Source organism: Talpa occidentalis, unplaced genomic scaffold (genome assembly GCF_014898055.3).
Source record: "Talpa occidentalis isolate TD23 unplaced genomic scaffold, MPIMG_talOcc4v2.1 talOcc4.12, whole genome shotgun sequence".
NCBI lineage: Eukaryota > Metazoa > Chordata > Mammalia > Eulipotyphla > Talpidae > Talpa > Talpa occidentalis.
In genome coordinates, this window is record NW_023601212.1 from 17037240 (window position 1) to 17055534 (window position 18295).

An 18295-nucleotide genomic window follows, 5' to 3' on the forward strand; every position below is an offset into this window, starting at 1 on the left:
CCTGTCTCACCTGCTGCTCCCCTCAGCAATGTGTTTCAGTCAGTCTGCCTGTTCTGCTCCCCACTCTGTCTCTGGTGAATCCTCTCACCTCCTGCACCACTGGCTTACACCTCAGTTCTTCTATGCATAAATAAATAAATTTAAGAAAAAGAATAAAATGAAATGGGTAATGAGTGACGTTAAGAATCAGTATATACATGCAAGCCAGCTTACTAGAGCCAGAATTTTCGTATTATTTTTGTTTCTTATGAGAAATACACTTATGACCACCAGAGACACAATGAGTTAACAATTACACAAAGTGGCATTATTATCATTAAGATGGCTTATTCAGAATAATGGACATGCAATTTACTTACACTTTAAGTTACAAAATAAGAACCAAGAACATTCACAATTCAACTTTAGTTCCCTTTATATTCAACATCCCTCTCCATTTCCCCCCACCCCCACCCCACCACTGTTTTAAGATGGGAGGCGGGAGGGCTGAGGTTTAGGGAGGAAAACTAAGAAAATGAGCAAGGATGGCAAGCCAAAGGATAGGGAGCTGCTGACTTATAAATACTTTCACATATATAAACATTTCTATGAGCAACTCGTATGTGGGACAGGCCAGAACTCCCTCCAGCCCCAGTGCCAACTGCAATCCCTGCGGTCCAGCATCTAAAACTGAGCTGCTATCTACTCTGAAAATCTTTCTAGTTTTATTCTCATCAACAATTTGGTCTCCCTTTGATATTTGCTTTTCTCCTTTGTACCACTGACAGCAGTTTTCTAGCATGGCAAACTGATTTTGCTTCTCTCCTTGCTCTGTATTTGTTTGGGGCTAACTCTTCTGGTGCCACAACTTCCACCATTATCTGTCTAGTCAGAATCCTTTAAATTTACATCTTGACCCTTGCACCACTCTTAAGTTCCTGACATGAATTTCCAATACTTGTCTGGGAAGAAACACCTCAAACTCACCATTTCCCATATTCAAATAGGCTCTTCCACTGATGTTGCCATATTTATTAACAGTGTTACCCCAGTCAGTAGGAGCACTGGAGTCATCTTTCTTTTCTGCCTCTCACTTCCCATTTCAAACTGGTAATGAAGTGTGTACTGCTTCTACCCTGCAAGTGTGGCCATACAGTCCCGTCAATTTCCATTCCTACCATGTCAGTTGACACTCTATCGCTGATATAGACTGATGCTAATTACTACCGTAACCTATTTCATTCCCCTCTAAATCATCCACTCACAGCACAGTGAATGTTGCACAAATCACAGCATATTACTACTTGCTCAAAAACATCTGGTGGATTCCTTCTGTTTACAAAATAGTCTAAATCTCTTGGCATTGTCATTTAAAGGCTCTATCCTACTGTTTCAAGTGATCCCTGGTTATTCTCGCAATACTACACTGTTCACATCCTGTGTTTACAAGTCTTGCTTAGGCTGTTTCCTCTCTGTGCCAGGCCTTTTCCTTTCCTTTCCACATTTGAAATATCACTCATTTTCAAGGCTCCATCAAATATTACTTCCTGTATGGAGCCTTAACTGATTTCTTCAGCAAAATACCTTGTCAATGGCTTCCTCCTCCATGCTTCCAGAGTCCTTTGTTTATACCTCAACATCCCAACTGAACTCTGCCTTACGTTATACTCAGTTGCATTATGTGTTTATAACCTTCACAAGTCAGTAAATGGGAGGAATATTGTTTTATTTATTCAAGTCTCCACATAGTGTTTTTATACATAGCAGGGACTCAAGAAAAGGCCACTAAATTTAACTGCAATAAAACCACAGGGTCAAGTCTTCTCACCTCCTCCTGGCTATTGGAGTCTTCTCATACCGCAATGGAAGTTGGCCAGCTCCCAGAACCTCTATCTCCTAGCTATGCCTCCTAAGGTTAAAAATTAGTGATCAAAGGAGGCTCAGAGGTCAAGGCCAACATTAAATTATTTGTTGTGAGAAATAGAAAACTCTTATCATGAATGGGAATAAATACCTCTTCTGTCAAGTCTTCCTGGATCACCTATAAAAATGTCCTCTGCTAGCTTTCTGGTGTCCCCTACTACTTTGTCTATCTCCTTTTATTTTGAAGAGCTACACACACACACACACACACACACATACATGCATGCATACATATATGTGTGTAAATACATACACACAATATATATTCTCCTATGTTCTTAAAAACACCTCATCTCAAGTAGAGATTTACTTACCCCCCTCTCATTCCTTACTTTTTCGAACCATAACTTCTATAATTAGTAACATTTCAACCCTTTCATTCTGCTGGGGCAGAGAAAGATTGCTTATTGTGTCTACCAAACAGGACATCTTGACAAAGGAAACAATATCAAAGGGAGTCATCTTCAGCAAGAGCTACAGGCTTAAATTGCTGGGAATTGCTAAGACAAATGAGTATAGAGAATGATATGAATGATATGAGATGAGGGACATGATTAAGGTCTGACAACTAGAGATGGCTACCTCTGAGGAAACACCTGCTTCCACAGCATGTTCCGGATAAACAGCTAACTAACCTCAATATATAAACCCAATGACTAATAGCAAGATTACACTAAGATTCAATATCAAAACCCCTACCTATTATATAAGAAGCAAGTCATATAACCTTATCTCCTGTAATCATTCCAAGTATTATTCTATTTTTTTTAAAGATTTATTTATTTATACAAGTACTGGGTACCGTCAGAAGCGCGGGAGGGTGAGAGAATTCACCAGAGCCAGAGCGGGGAACAGAACAGGCAGAACGACGAAGTACACTGCTGAGGGGAGCAGCGGGCGCAGCAGGAGAGGTCTGCGCACCATGTGGGACCCTCGCCGGTGGCCGGGGATCGAACTGGCGCTGCAGAGGCTGCGGGCAGCTTCGCAGCCCAGCACTCAACCGCTGCGTCACCGGGGAGGCCCCCAAGTAATATTCTTATTCCTAAATCTAAGGTGTTGCTCCTTTAAGCAAAATTTGCTTTTCCCCCGGCTGCTATGCCATTCCCCCCCCCCCAATTAAAGACAGTTTCTTCCAGAGAAGGATCCTGGGGCAGCCCAGTTCATGCTTTAACGTACTAAATCTAACAGGTACTGATCTACCCTCTTTCTTCAATGTAGATATTACTCTAAGTCAAGTCTCACTGGAAGCATACTACTGTCTTATCTTCCTACTGGTGCTTCTTCACAAGTATTTTACATCAATCTTCAATATTGCTGTGCAGCTTTGAAGTTAAATTCTGGAGAGTTCACTGTCCATTCAGCTATAATGATTTTTTGAACATTTAAATCAGCGATGTGGGAGAAACCTGAAATTATTAACATATGCTAAATCTGGAACTCACTTTGAAAGTTCAGTTCCTTCTAATCAACACTTCAGGGACAGAATAAGTGGGACGGGAAGAATAACTCCTATTTATTCTCTCAGTTGCTACACATTTTTAGGAAAACTGGAAGGAAGAAAATAAAAGTCGTCAAAATTCAAGCCAGTCTATTTTGGGTTTTGTTGTTAGTTTAAGGAAGTGCCAGGAGAGTGCTGCTGGGATATGTGGTAGGCAGAGCAGGTGGGGTGGGGGAGTTGGGAAACAGCTACAATACAGAAGAGAATTACTCAGATTTGTGTTGGGTTTTCATTATCTACACATAAAGACAACTGCAAGATGACCCAACTTGAAAGAGAAAATTCTAACACCAAAATGTAAAGCCATGAGAAAGAAAGAATAAGAATTCTTGCTGGCTTGGGCAGAAATGCCAAGGAAGCAGGTAAAGAAAAGTTTTTAGAATGTAAGTTCGATTAGGTACCTTGAACCTAGAAAATCATATTTCCATAATGAAATTGTTCATCGTATTTTGGCTCTGAAGCTGCTCTTACTCATATTTCATTATTTCTAAATACTAAAGCTTCTTAATCTGAATGTCTCCTAAATAAGTCCCCCTGTTTCCTTCACTCACATATTTAACATACAATTATGGAACTCTTTCAAAGGGTAAAGCAATGTTTTGGTTCCAAAAATCAAAGGCAGAAAAGCCATATTCCCAAGGAAGAACTAAAAAAAAACAAGGAGAATTAAATGAATGGGTAAAACCTGGAGAAAGAGAGGGGTGAGGTTTGTGGAAAGGGTTTTCTGGGTGGTAACTGGGGAAGAGACCAGCAAAGGTAGATCACTTGGAACTAGCATGCCAAGTTCAAGTAACAATATTGTCCAAGGAATGGTGTTGGGTTTATAAAAGTATGTGGCAAGACAGGAGATTATACAGCAGCACACAAAGCACAGGAGCAGATAAAATACAGCTTTAAATGAAAGAACAGGACTTAGACATCATCCTTTGGATCTTTGCTTTTCTTTTATATATATATATATTTTTTTTTTACATCATTGTTTGTTTTAAGCAATGTTTGCTCCCCCCGCCCCAAGGTGTAGTCCCTATAGAATTTCCTTCACCAATGCACCTGTGCACCACCATCTCAGTCCCCTGTGCTCCTCCCTTCCTCCAATCTCTCTCCCCCCTCCTCCCCTGCAGGATGTCTCTGGTTTATAATTGTCTGTTAGTTTTTCTTGTGTTGTGTTCTGTTTTGTATTGTTATTATTTTTTTCCCCTGATGTCTTATTTGCTTCTCCTATATTCCTCCTCAAAACCACAATGAGACCACTTATACCAGTAAGAATGGCAGAAATCAAAAAAACTAGCAACAACAAATATTGGTGAGGATATACTCAAAAAGGAACTCCCCTACATTGCTGGTGGGAGTGTAAACTGGTCCGATCACTATGGAAAGCTGTCTAGAAGTTCCTCAGTCTACTAAAAATGGAGCTACCATATGACCCGGCAATTCCACTCCTAAGGATCTACCCAATGGATCTTTGCTTTTCTTCTTTGCTCCCAAATTTAAACATTTTATCAGACTTCAGATACAAAGAATTTAATTATAAATTAATTATAATCTTTGGTACATGACACACTCACCATTGCTCTCCTCATGGCCTTTTTTCCATCAGATGTTTTTCTACAGACTGAGATCTATTTCACATCCCTTAAAATTCACTCACTTAAAATTGCACTGCTCGGTGGGTGGGTTTTCATGTGGTCAGAGAGTTATACAATCACGATCTCAGTCAATTTTAGAGCATTTTCATCACCCCCAAACAAACTGTACCAATTACAGATACGTCCCCCCTTCAATTCTCCCACTAAGAACCCAGTCCTAGGCAATCACTGATCAATGCTCTGTCTCTACAAATTTATCTATTCTGGACCTTTCATATAAAAGGAATCATATGTGGTCTTGAACGACTGGCTTCTTTCACTCAGCACAATGTGTTCATGTTGCAGCATATAGTTCATTCTTTCTTGCTGCTGAATATTATTCCATGAAACAGGTATACAGCTTTTACTTATCCACTTAAAAGCTGACATTTAGGTTGTTTCCACTTTTTGGAATTAAACATAATGTTGTTATCAGTTTTTTTGTGCGTGTGTGTGTGTGTGTGTGTGATTTACTTTGGGTATGTACCTGGGAGTGAAAATGCTGGGTCATATGGGATGGTAACACCATGTTAAACCCTTTACATTCCCACCAACAATGTATGGTTCCAATTTCTCTACACCCTTGTCAACACTTACTACTGTTTTTCCCTTTTTTAATTACAATTAAACTAATGTGGTAACATGTTTTACTATGGTTTAAACTTGCATCTCCCTAGTGGCAAATGACGTTAAGCATCACTTCATATGCTTATTGGCCATTTGTATATCTTCTTTGAACAAATGTCTATTAAAATGTTTGCCTATTTTTATTTTTTTTTTTTAAACTTTAGAAGGTAAAATTTCTTTTTTTCTTTTTTTTTAAATAATAAATTTTATTTTTATATTCCCCCATACAATTGCAAACGCCCCATTCTGACCCCAATCCTTCCCCTCCCGCCCCCCCACCCCCCAAAGTGTCTCTGGTTCATAGTTTTTTGTTGATTTTGATTTTCACTTTCTTATATTCATTTTCCTGGTCCCTTATTTAAGTTTTCTAGATTCCTGCTATGAGTGAGACCATCCGGTATTTTTCTTTTTCTTTTGGCTTATTTCGCTGAGCATGATCCCTTCCAGCGCCATCCATGTTGCTGCAAATTGCATGTGTTTATCTTTTTTGAATGCTGAGTAATATTCCATGGTATATATGTACCATGTTTGCCTATTTTTAAATTAAGGTGTAATATTGAATCATGAGGGTTTCTGTGTATTTTGAATACAAATCCATTGATATAATTTGCAAATATTTTCTCCTATTCTGTGAATTATCTTTTCACATTCTAGATGGTGTCCTTTCATATACATAAGCTTTAAATTATTATGAAGTCCTATTTATCTAGATTTTCTTTTGCCACTTTTGCTTTTGCTGGTGAAAGGTCATGAAAGTCTTGAAGACTCACCACTACAGTTTCCAGAAGTGTTGTTTATTTTCAGTAATGCCATGAGCACCCCTGAACAAACTACCACCTAAAAAAAAAACTACTGTTTTGATAATTACTTCTATCTATTCATCTGCACAACCCATCCCTTCTCATTCTCTCCCAACCATTGATTGTCGGCTGTTTATACATCAGAAATACCAGTACAGTTTAGAATGTAGTGTGATCCATAAACCTTACTATAAGACCTAATGGGGGCCTCCCCAGTGGCGCAGCGGTTGAGCGCTGGGTTGCGAAGCTGCCCGCGGCCTCTGCGGTGCCGGTTCGATCCCCAGTTGCTCCCCGGCCACCGGAGGAGGGTCCCACATGGTGCGCAGACCTCTCCTGCCGCCCGCTGCTCCCCTCAGCAGTGTACTTCGGTCCTTCTGCCTGCTCTGCTCCCCGCTCTGGCTCTGCTGAATTCTCTCACCCTCCCGCGCTTCTGGCTGTACCCAGTGCATGTATAAACCAAACAAACAAACAAATAATAAATCAATAAATAAATAAGACATGCCTCTAGAAAATTTAAAAAAAAAAAAAAAAAGACCTAATGGATCTCCTGATGCCTGAGTTCACTGGATGCAGGGATAGGAAAGAGGATGCAGCAAAAAGGAGAGAGAAAAGGTGATTTTTACAAATAACAAAGAAACTCAGAGAGGAGAAAAGCATTTCAAAGAAGGTCAAGGTGGTCTGCTGTAACAATATAATGTCATCCAAGTAAGCCTTATGGGGTCGGGGGGGAGGTGGGCAGGAGAAGCTATGATGACATAATTAGTCTAAATTGGAAATGGCATAATTTCCTCCAAGAATTTTGTTCATTTTAAAGAAATGCTAAGTCATAGGAATGGACTACAAGCATAATCCAGATTCATTCTAAATCATTTAGAATGTCACAATGTGAATAAAATAAGGTATTTCTTACTAAGTTCTATGACAACCAATAAATCATAACCCTGAGCTATTAGTAAATTCACTCAGAATTCTTAGAAATGAGCAACTGAGCCAAGTAGCTGAGAGACAAGAACCCTGAAGGGAGTTGGGTGTCTTGGGAAGACTTAGAACTGGAAGCACTTTAAATTATATGGAATAAAATAGATATTTTAAAGGGCACTCTGTCATGTACTGTATTATGATATCTTTATATAACGCTCACTGAAATGACCATTATTTTTGTTATATGTCTGGGACACCGAGGTTTAATGAGTAACAAAAGTTGAAAAAAAATGACTAAGACCAGCCTATAATGTCAACCCTCAAAGCCCACACCCACACTGTACTGAGCTTTCAACATCATGCACATTTATGTTGAGGTAAATGTATATCCCCTAACTACTTTTATACAATTTCCAACTTTCCTAGTTATAGCATGCTATTTTTCATTTTATTCTTGATCATCAGCCCCTTGCTCAGCTTATGTAATTCCCAAAGGCATGCAGTGCTTGAGGAATACTGCATATTTACAAGTTTCTTTTAAAACAGTGCATTGCAAAGAATGGTAGGCAGTGTATATCACTGGGAAAAGGATGAATTTTTCAATAAATGGCATAGAAAAAACCAACTTCTCATAATGGAAAGAAAGTGAATAGGACAACTTCCTTATACTATATCCAAAAATCAATTCCAGGTGGATCATAAACTTAATATAAAAACAATAAAACTGAAATGTTTTCATAATAAAGGCGAATATCTTTATAGCCTGACTGGATGGAATTTTTCCTTAAAAAGAAACAAAAAGCACTAATCATAAAGCAAAAATGGTAAATTTTGGTTACATTAAAACTATACTGAAATGTTTATACACTGAAAGACATTTTAAAGAGAGAAAAATGAGAAATCACAAAGTAAGAGAAGATATCCATAACACACAAAAGACTCCCGCCATTGCTACAGTAACAAAAGCTCCCATAAAGCAACAAGAAAGAAAACCCAGTAGAAAAATGGGAAAAAGACATTTAAGTAGACACATCACCATAAAAGACCAACGGACATGAAAAGGAGAGTCCAGCTCATCATTAGAAAGATAAATTAAAAAACTAAAACCACAGTAAGAAAACCATTACACACTCACTGGTTGATGTACGTGACAAAGTCTAATAATACCCAGCACTATTGGCGACATGGAGCATAGGACACACACTCCCGCCGGAGGCCAACTGGCATTATCAAATAAAAGCTGAAAACAGACATACTGTATGATCCAGCAAGCCTACTTCTAGGTTTGCACACCGAAGTGTTTAAGAATGCACATTAATGTCAAAGAGTGTACCAAGATGGATGTTTAAGAATGTTCATTGCCACTGTCACTGAGTGCTCCAAACTAAAAGCAACCCAAGTATTCGTCAACAGATTTAATGGGAACATAACATGTAGTGTATTTATATCATGGAATATTATATGGAAATAAAAGTGAACAAACCATAGCACTACTGTTGTGAGAAACAATGTATTTGCTATGATTCCATTCATAGATCCTTAGCGAGGCACAGGATAGCCCTGGTGCCCAGCACATTCACTGTGGATGGTGACCCTTGGAACAGTACTTCTAAAGGGTGTACTACACGGGTGGGCAACTATTAAAAAAATAAACAGCTATTAGGCAAAGCAAGTAAGTGATTAACACAAAAATCAAGACAGTGATTACTTGTTGATGGGAAGGTTAAGGTGGTGATAGAGGGTGCATCTGGGCTGATGAAATCATGATCTAAGCTATCATTGCACAGGTGTTTGCTTTATAGCAACTCATTTAAGTATACAAATATGGTTGAAGCACATTTCTGTGTATATACATAGTATTTCAAAATAAGCAAAGGGAAAAAGAAAATAGGATCCTTTTTCTCCTCCACTTCTATTTCTGGCCACTTGGGGCCATTTCATTGGGGTCTCAGCTCCCGAATCATCAGGGTTCAGAAAGCTGGTATCAAGGTATTTCCTCACCAATCATTTCCTAGAGCCCAGAACATGGCCTGGCAAAGGAGAAATCATTCAGTCAGTAACTTACAAATTATTCGCTGATTAAGAACAGAGAGAAGGAAAAAGAGTGATCAGTATAAAAAAGGACATAAGCCTATGAGAACTCAGAGCAGCTATGAGTGAATACCTAAAAGGGTAGTAACTAGGATCACTTAAGTTTTTGTTGAAAACAGCAATAACCCTATGTAAAGAACAAAAAACTTTATATACAATGATAGAGTTTGTAGCTGTAGTTAAATACAATTTAAAGTACATATTTTAATATACACATAGCTGTTGTAATTAAGTATAAATAGCTAGCATCTTTAAAGGATTGGTATCATTCTTTTTTTTTTTTTAAAGATATATTTATTTATACAAGCACTGGGTACAGTCAGAAGCGCGGGAGGGTGAGAGCCAGAGTGGAGAACAGAACAGGCAGAAAGACAAAATACACTGCTGAGGGGAGCAGTGGGCGAGACAGGAGAGGTCTGTGCGCCATGTGGGACCCTCGTTGGCGGCCCGGGATCGAACGGGTGCTGAAGAGGCAGCTGGCAGCTTCGCAGACCAGCGCTCAACCGCTGCGCCACCAGGGGAGGCCTGAATTGGTATCATTCTTATACTAACAAAATAACAATTTCTCAACAACTCACATTAAAATACAAAAACAGGGCCTCCCTGGTGGCGCAAGGGGTAAAGATGCAGCAACCTATGAAGCTGTCCATAGCCACTGCAGCACGAGTTTGATCCCCAGCCAGGGAGCTACACACATGGCGCAGCAGACCTCTCCTATCTCACCCACTGCTCCCCTCAGCAGTGTATTTCAGTCAATCTGCCTGTTTTGTTCCCCACTCTGTCTCTGGTGAGTCCTCTCCCCCCACACACACCTCTGGCCTGTACCCCAGCTCTTGTATGCATAAGTAAATAAATCTTTAAAAAAAAAAGACAAAAACAGTATATATACATCATGCTATGGCCTAAAATGCTTGTGTCTCCCCTAAATTCTCATGTTGAAACTTCAATGCCAAATGTGATGGTATTAGAAGGGGCTTTAGGAAGGCAACTGGGTCATGAGGGTGGAGCCCTCCTGACTGGAATCTGTGCCTTTTAATAAAAGAGGCAGCAGAGAGATCTCTAGCCTCTTCCATCACAGGAGGACACAGTAAACAGTGCTGGCTGTGAATCAGGAAAAGGGTCCTTCCCACAAAGCAGCAGTGTTCATGCCTTGACTTCTAACTTCCAGAAATGTCAGCAATAAATTTCTGTTGTTGACAAGCTCTCCCATCCTGTGGAATTTTGTTATAGCAGCCTGAATGGACTAAGACAAATTACTTATACATTTCTGTCTATAATATCAAATTACTTATGCATTCTGCTTTCCCTATCTGAAAAAAAGCTGCTCATAGAATAACAACACTAACGAGATTAGATTTCCCTTCTTCTTCTTCAATATTGCCAACATAAGTAAACATGCTTGATAAACTAGCAAATCAAAAAACATAGATGACCAGAATAAAGAGGAGGAAAAAAATTCTTAAATTCAGATTAAAAATAAACAGGATAACTCAGGGTTGGCAGAACTGGGGCAAATCTTTCAGATAATCTTTTTCATTTTTTCTTTGACATTTATTAATATGATTGGCTGTGGGTAATAAATTGACACTTTCTTTGTTGTACATGGAAACATGCATGATAATCAATTCCAGAAAACTATTTTGTTTAGGTAGAGGGCTCTGCATGATTTGAAATCATTATTTGTATAAAATTATGGGCTACTACCCCAGAATAATAATTTTAATTACTACCAGAATAATAATTTTAATTCTCCACCAATTTTTTGGTACTTCCCCCCTCCCCTGATTATAACCTCAGTTATTCAAATCCCACAGGTAACAAGCCAGTGAATGGAATGAGCCTGATCATTTCTTTACAACCACAGGCACTTTGGTTTTATGCTGTTTTGTTTGTTTTTTAATTTACTTTTTATTGTATTTCATATATACTTTACATCATTCTTCATTTTTGTACAATGTATGCCTTCTCCTCTCAGGTGTAGTCCTCATAAAACTCCCACCACCAATTCACCCGTGCACCATCACCATAGTCCCTTGTGCTCTTCACGCCCCTGTTTTGATCCCTCTGCCTCCTCCTCCCCTGCAGAATGTCTGATTTATAGTTGCCTGTTGATTTTGATTTTTAATTTATTATGACTATCTTTTCTTCCTGATATCTTATTTGGTTCCTCTACATTCTTCCTACAAGTGAAACCATCTGACATTTTTCTTTTTCTTTCTGGCTTATTGCACTGAGCATAATCCCTTCCAGCTCCATCCATGTTGCTGCAAATGGCATGAATTTATCTTTTTGGACTGCTGAGTAATATTCCATTTTGTATATATACCACATCTTCTTGATCCAGCCATCTATTTTGGGGCATTTGGGTTGTTTCCATAGTTTAGCTGCAATAGACATAGAGGTGCAGACATCCTTTTGAATTAATGTTTTTGTGTCCTTTGGGTAGATTCCTAGGAGAGGAATTGCTGGATTATATGGTAGTTCCATTTTTAGTGGTGTGAGGAAACTCCATACAGTTTTCCATAGTGGTTGGGCCAATATGCACTCCCACCAGCAGTGCAGGAGAGTTCTTTTTTCACTACATCCTCGCCAACATTTGTTGTTGCTAGTTTTTTCATTATGTGCCATTCCCACTGGTGTAAGGTGGTATCTCATTGTGGTTTTGATTTGCCTTTCCCTGATTACAAGTGATGTTGAACATTTTTCATATGCCCGTTGGGCATTTGCATTTCCTCTTTGGAGAAGTGTCTTTTTAGCTCTCTTGCCCATTTTTTGACTGGATAGTTTCCTTTGTTTTGGTTGAGTTGTGTGCGTTCTTCGTAGATCTTTGTGATCAGTCCTTTATCAGTTGTATGGAGTACAAAGATTTTTTCCCTATCAGTAGGGTATCTCTCTGTTTTGGTTAATGTCTCTTTTTCTGTACAGAAGCTTTTAAGTTTGCTGTAATCCCCGCTGTTCATCTTTTCCTTCACTTTCTTTGCTTTGGGGGATGAGTCATTAAAGAAATTACTAAGATGTTATGTCATGTAGTGTTTTACCTGTATTTTCTTCTATATATTTTATGGTTTTAGGTCTTATGTCCAATTCTTTAATCCATTTTGAGCTGGTTTTTGTGCATGGTAATAGTCTAGCTTCATTTTTTTGCATGTAGAAGTCTAGTTTTCCCAGCACCATTTATTGAACATGTCATTGTTCATTGCATAATCTTTGCTTCTTTGTCAAAGATTAGTTGCCCATTAATATATGGATTTATTTCTGGGTTTTCTAATTGACTGCATTGCTCTGTATGTTCGTTTTTGTTCCAGTACCATACAGCTCTAATTATTAGAAAGCCATAATTATTATGGCTTTGTAGTATAGTTTGAAGTCTGGGAGTGTGATACCTCCATTCCCCTTCTTTTTAGTCAGGAGAGCTTTGGCTATTCAAGGTTTTGGGGTTTTTTTTTTTGTGTGTGTGTGGTTCCATATGAATTTCATCGATATTTGTTCTATTTCTTTGAAGAGTGTCACTGAAATTTTTATTGGAATAGCACTGAATCTGTAAATTGCTTTTGGTAGGATGGCCATTTTGATAATGTTAATTCTAATCCATGAGCAGGGGATGTCTTTCCATTTCTTTGTGTCTTCCTCTGTTTCTTTTAACAATGTTTTATAATTTTCTTTTTATAGGTCCTTTACTTCTTCTGTTAGGTTTATTCCCAAGTATTTGATTTGTTTTTTGTTTCAGTTATAAAAGGGATGGTATTCTTGATTTCTTCTTCAGATTGATTGTTTGCATATAGGAAGGCTACTGATTTTTGTGAGTTGATTTTGTATCCTACTACTTTACTGAACTGGTTGATTGTTTTGATTAGTTTTTCTGTGTAGATTTTGGGGTTCTCCATGTATATTATCATATTGTCTGCAAATAGTGATAGTTTTACTTCTTCTTTCCCTACTTGGATTCCTTGTATGTCTTTCTCTTGTCTGGTTGCTCCGGCTAGGATTTCCAGTATTATATTGAAAAGCAGTGGTGAGAGTGGGCATCCTTGTTTTGTTCCAGATCTTAAGGGAAAGATTTTTAGCTTTTCACCATTGAGAATGATATTGACTATGGGTTAGTCATATATGGCCTTTATTATGTTAAGGTATGTTCCTTCTATCCCAAGAATTTCGAAGGCCTTCATCATAAATAGATGTTGAACTTTGTCGAATGCTTTCTCAGCATCTATAGATATGATCACATGGTTTTTATTTTTCTTTTTGTTGATGTGTTGGATTATATTAATCAATTTTCAGATGTTAAACCATACTTATGTCCCTGGAATAAACCCCACCTGGTCATGGTGAACTATCTTTTGATGCATTGTTGGATTCTGCTGGCTAGGATTTTATTGAGGATTTTTGCATCAGTGTTCATTAGAGAGATTGGCCTGTAATTTTCCTTTTTTGTTTTGTCCTTCTTCAATTTGGGCATTAGTGTAGTGTTGGCTTCATAAAACGTATTCGGTAGTATTCCTTCCTTCTCAATTTTTTGAAAGAGTTTGTGTAGGATAGGCATTAGTTTGTTTCCGAACGTTTGGTAGAATTCATCTGTAAAGCAGTCTGGTCATGGGCTTTTGTTTTTGGGGAGGGTTTTGATTACTGTTTCAATTTCACTGCTTGTAATTGGTCTGTTTAGGTGTTCTATTTCTTCTTTATCTAGCTTTGGGTGATTGTAAAGTTGTAGGAATTTGTCCATCTCTTCTAGATTGTTGAACTTGTTTGCATTTAACTGTTCATGGTAATCTCTGATTATTCTTTTGATTTCTGCTGTGTCTGTTGTAATTTCTCCTCTTTCATTTATGATCCTATTTATTTGTGCTTTCTTCCATTTTTTCTTTGTGAGCTTGGCTAGAGGTTTGTCTATTTTTTCAAAGAACCAACTTTTGGTTTCACTGATCTTTTGGATTGTTTTCTTAACTTCTATTTCATTTATTTCTGCTTTGATTTTTATTATTTCCATTCTTCTAGTGGCTTTGGGGTTTTTGTTGTTGTTGTTGTTGTTCTTTTTCCAGCTCTTTAAGGTAGGAAATTAGGTTGTTTCTTTGAGTTCTTTCTTGTTTCTTGATATGGGCCTATATTGCTATATATTTTCCTCTTATAACTGCTTTTGCTGCGTCCCCATTCTGGAGAGTTGTGTCCTTACTGTCATTTGTCTCAAGGTATTTTTTTTAATTCTTCTTTGATCTCCTCATTGATCCAATGATCTTCCAGTAGTGCAGGTTTCAATCTCCATGACACAGGAGCATTCTTTGCTTTCTTTTCAAGGTTTATTTCTAGTTTGGTGCCTTTATGGTCAGAGAAGATAGTTGGTATGATTTTGATCTTAGTGTTTCTGTTGATGTTTGTCTTTGTGTCCCAGTATCTAATCAGTACTGAAGAATGAGCCATGCGCATTTGAGAAAAATGTGTCCTCAGATTTTTTTCAGTGCAGTGTCCTATAGATAGCTGTTAAGCCCATGAGGTCTAGGTCCTTGTTTAGAGCTCTAGTGTCCTTGCTTATTTTTTGTCTTATTGATCTATCCATTGGTGAAAGTGGTGTGCTGAAGTCTCCCACTACATATGTATTTTCTCTAATGTCTGTTTTCAAAGATGATAATAATTGTCTGATATATTTTGGTGCTCCTTCATTTGGTGAATATATGCTGATAAGTGTTATGTCTTCCTAAAGTATTGTCCCCTTAATCATAATGTAGTGACCGCCTAGGTCTCTTTTTACCTTTTTTAGTTTTAAGTCTGTTTTATCTATATGAGTATAGCTGTTCCTGCCTTCTTTTTTGGTCCATTTGCTTGTTGGATTGTTCTCCATCCTTTTACTTTCAATCTATGTTTATCTTTTGTGGTTAAATGTGTTTCCTGTAGACAGGAAAAAGTTGGGTTCTGTTTTTTAATCCTGCCTGCTACTCTTTCTTTTTATTTTTTGAAGTGGGGGTTTAGTAATAATGAATTTCTGGAGATTTTGTTTGTTCAAGAAGGTTTTTACTTTCCTTCGTAGAAGAGAGCTTTGCAGGGTAGAGTATTCTTGGTTGACATTTTTTGACTTGGAGTTTGTTAAATATGTCCCTCCATTCACTTCTTGCCCATAGTGTTTCTTCGGAGAAATCTGATTTCAGCCTGATTGGTTTTCCTTTGTAGGTTATCTGTTTCTTTGCCCTCATCAATTTCATTATTTTTAACTTGTCTTGGACATCTGGAAACTTTACTATTATGTGTCTTGATGTAGTAGTTTTCTTTTCATTGTGGTAATTTGGAGTTCTTCTAGCTTCCCCTATGTCTATTTTCATTTCCTTCTTTATGTTTGGGAAATTCTCTTCAATTATCTCCTTGAATAGTTTCTCAGTTCCTTTGTCTCTCTCTTCACCTCCTGGGATTCCTTTGACTCTTATATTTCCCTTCCTCAAGGTGTCAGATAGTTTTCCAAGTGTTTCTTCATTCTTTTTCCTTTGTACTTCTCTTCCCTTTTCTTTTTTTGGTTCTTTTTATATTTTTATCTTCGAGAATACTGATTTTTTTCTTCCTTTTCTTCTATTTTCATGGCTTTCCCCAGGATTCTTGAGCTCCTCCACTATTCTCTGGATATCCTCTAGTTCCTTCACTTTCTTCCTCAGTTCATTAATTATATATTTTATCTCTTTCTGCATTTTCTCATAACCCTTCAATTGTTTTCATTATGGCTTTTTTGAATTCTTTGTCTGTTAGGTGGAGATATTCTTCTGTGTCCATATTATTGGGTTCTGGAATTTGACTTTCTTTCTGTGGTGTATTGTTCCCACCACTGCCTGCTTGATCATTTGTATTTTTCTTTCTTCCCTTTTTTTTTTAAAGATTTATTTATTTATTTATTTATACAAGCACTGGGTTACAGTCAGAAGCGCGGGAGGGAGAGAGAATTCACCAGAGCCAGAGCGGGGAGCAGAGCAGGCAGAAGGACTGAAGTACACTGCTGAGGGGAGCAGCGGGCGCAGCAGGAGAGGTCTGCGCGCCATATGGGACCCTCCTCCGGTGGCCGGGGAGCAGCCAGGGATCGAACCGTCACTGCAAAGGCTGCAGGCAGCTTCACAACTCAGGGCTCAACTGCTGCGCCACCCACCAGGGAGGCCCCCTCTTCCCATTGTTAACCTTTGACTTTGCTGTTTGTAATGCTGCTGTACTGCTGGTACTGGTGGGCATGACTTCTGATTTCTCTTGCTGAGGTGAACCACAGAATCTTTGTATTCAGTAACTATCTCCTTCAGCTTTCCAAAACTAACCTCACTCCAAAGAATTGACTAGATATCTGTAGTACTCCAACTCTTATCAGTCCGGGATCATTCTAATTAGGGGACATAAGTAAAATGAACTACACTACGATAAGCTCATGAAAAAGAGCACTATTAAGCCAGACACTGATGCAAAGTAAAGGAAAAAAAAGGGGACAGAGAGAAGTTCAATATAAGTAAGAAGCAGGAAAAAAAGACCCTCAGGAACTTAAGACAAAAACAGAATAGATTCAGCATATGTTCAAAAAGTTAAGCACACATGCTTTGTAGTTTTGAAACACACTAAAAACCTGTCAAAGAAATGAGAGGCTAGTGCTAATACCAAAGCCCATTCAAGATTTGTGTGCTCATTAAAATATGGGCTATAATAAGTAAATGATGGCATATCTGTATTTGATATGCAATCATTAAAAATTATTCTATGGCGCAACATGGGGGAAATATTTGATAAAATAGAAAGATTTAAAAGCTGCATATAAAGTTGCTAAACACTGAATATAATTATGAAAAATATGCAGAGGGAAAAAAAGAAAAGAAACATTTAAGATGGTAACCATTTTGGAGGTGGGTTTCCAGTTTGATATTAAAAATCTTTTCCTGCTATGTAGATTTCCTATAGTATACTTACATTATCCAATAAATTTTTTATTTTATATGTTCAAATTTTTAAATGTCATCTTGAATAAAAAGAACTGAAACACTGATCAATTATTTCAGAAAATTCTCAGGTATAAAGGTGCAACAGGAAAAATTTATGACCTACAAATTCAACACTAAAATGATGAATATATTCTAAAGAGTTACAGAAGAAAGGGGAGAAAGAACAGAAAAAAGTGGTGAAGATGGATACTCACACCTACACAACAGAAGCCACACGGGTGAAGCTGTTCTCTTCTTATGGCCTATGGTCATTTATTTCTTCACTCATAAGTGGTTCCTAACGTTAATTTGTTAAGTCTCTTTTCCAACCCCCAACAGCCTGGTTGGTTAGCATTTGTCCACAGGCTGAAATGTATCTTATATCCCTTTCTTTCACTACACAGCACCCGACTTTAACTTGAACCATATGTCTTTTTTCTAGGGATGGTTTAAATACTAGAGTTTTCCTATCAATTTTAAGACTTGAAATGCTTTGTTCTAGGCAGGATCAGGAGCCCAGAGCTATACAGGGTAGTGATATTGTATCCCAAAAACTAAATACATCATCAACTGACATGTGTATATGGTAAGAGGGAGGAGGGAAGAATGGTGGCACTAACTTAAAAATCAGAACAACCCAACAGGAAATGTCCTTATTTGGTCTACCACACCAAAGCCATACCCTTGACTGACCAAGGGGCAAGCCAAAGCAGATGGAAATGGATTAGGCACAGCCTGCAGCCATTTCTAGTGTTCGCTGTGCCTATGCAGGTGGTAAAACGACAGCCAGTCCCTCTAAGAGTAACTTGTACTTCATGTCCTTGCTATTCTAAGTGAACAGCTTGGAAGAAGGGGGGCAGAGGGAAAAAATAAAGTGGGAAAATACTTATTTATCCTAAATAAACAATCTAA

General features: G+C 38.1%; 1 protein-coding gene across 5 annotated transcripts in view; it reads right to left on the minus strand.

Moving 5' to 3' along the window:
• The window catches only part of SIK3 (SIK family kinase 3), a 214899-nt gene that overhangs the window by 48734 nt on the left and 147870 nt on the right, over positions 1-18295 (minus strand). The window lies entirely within an intron of this gene.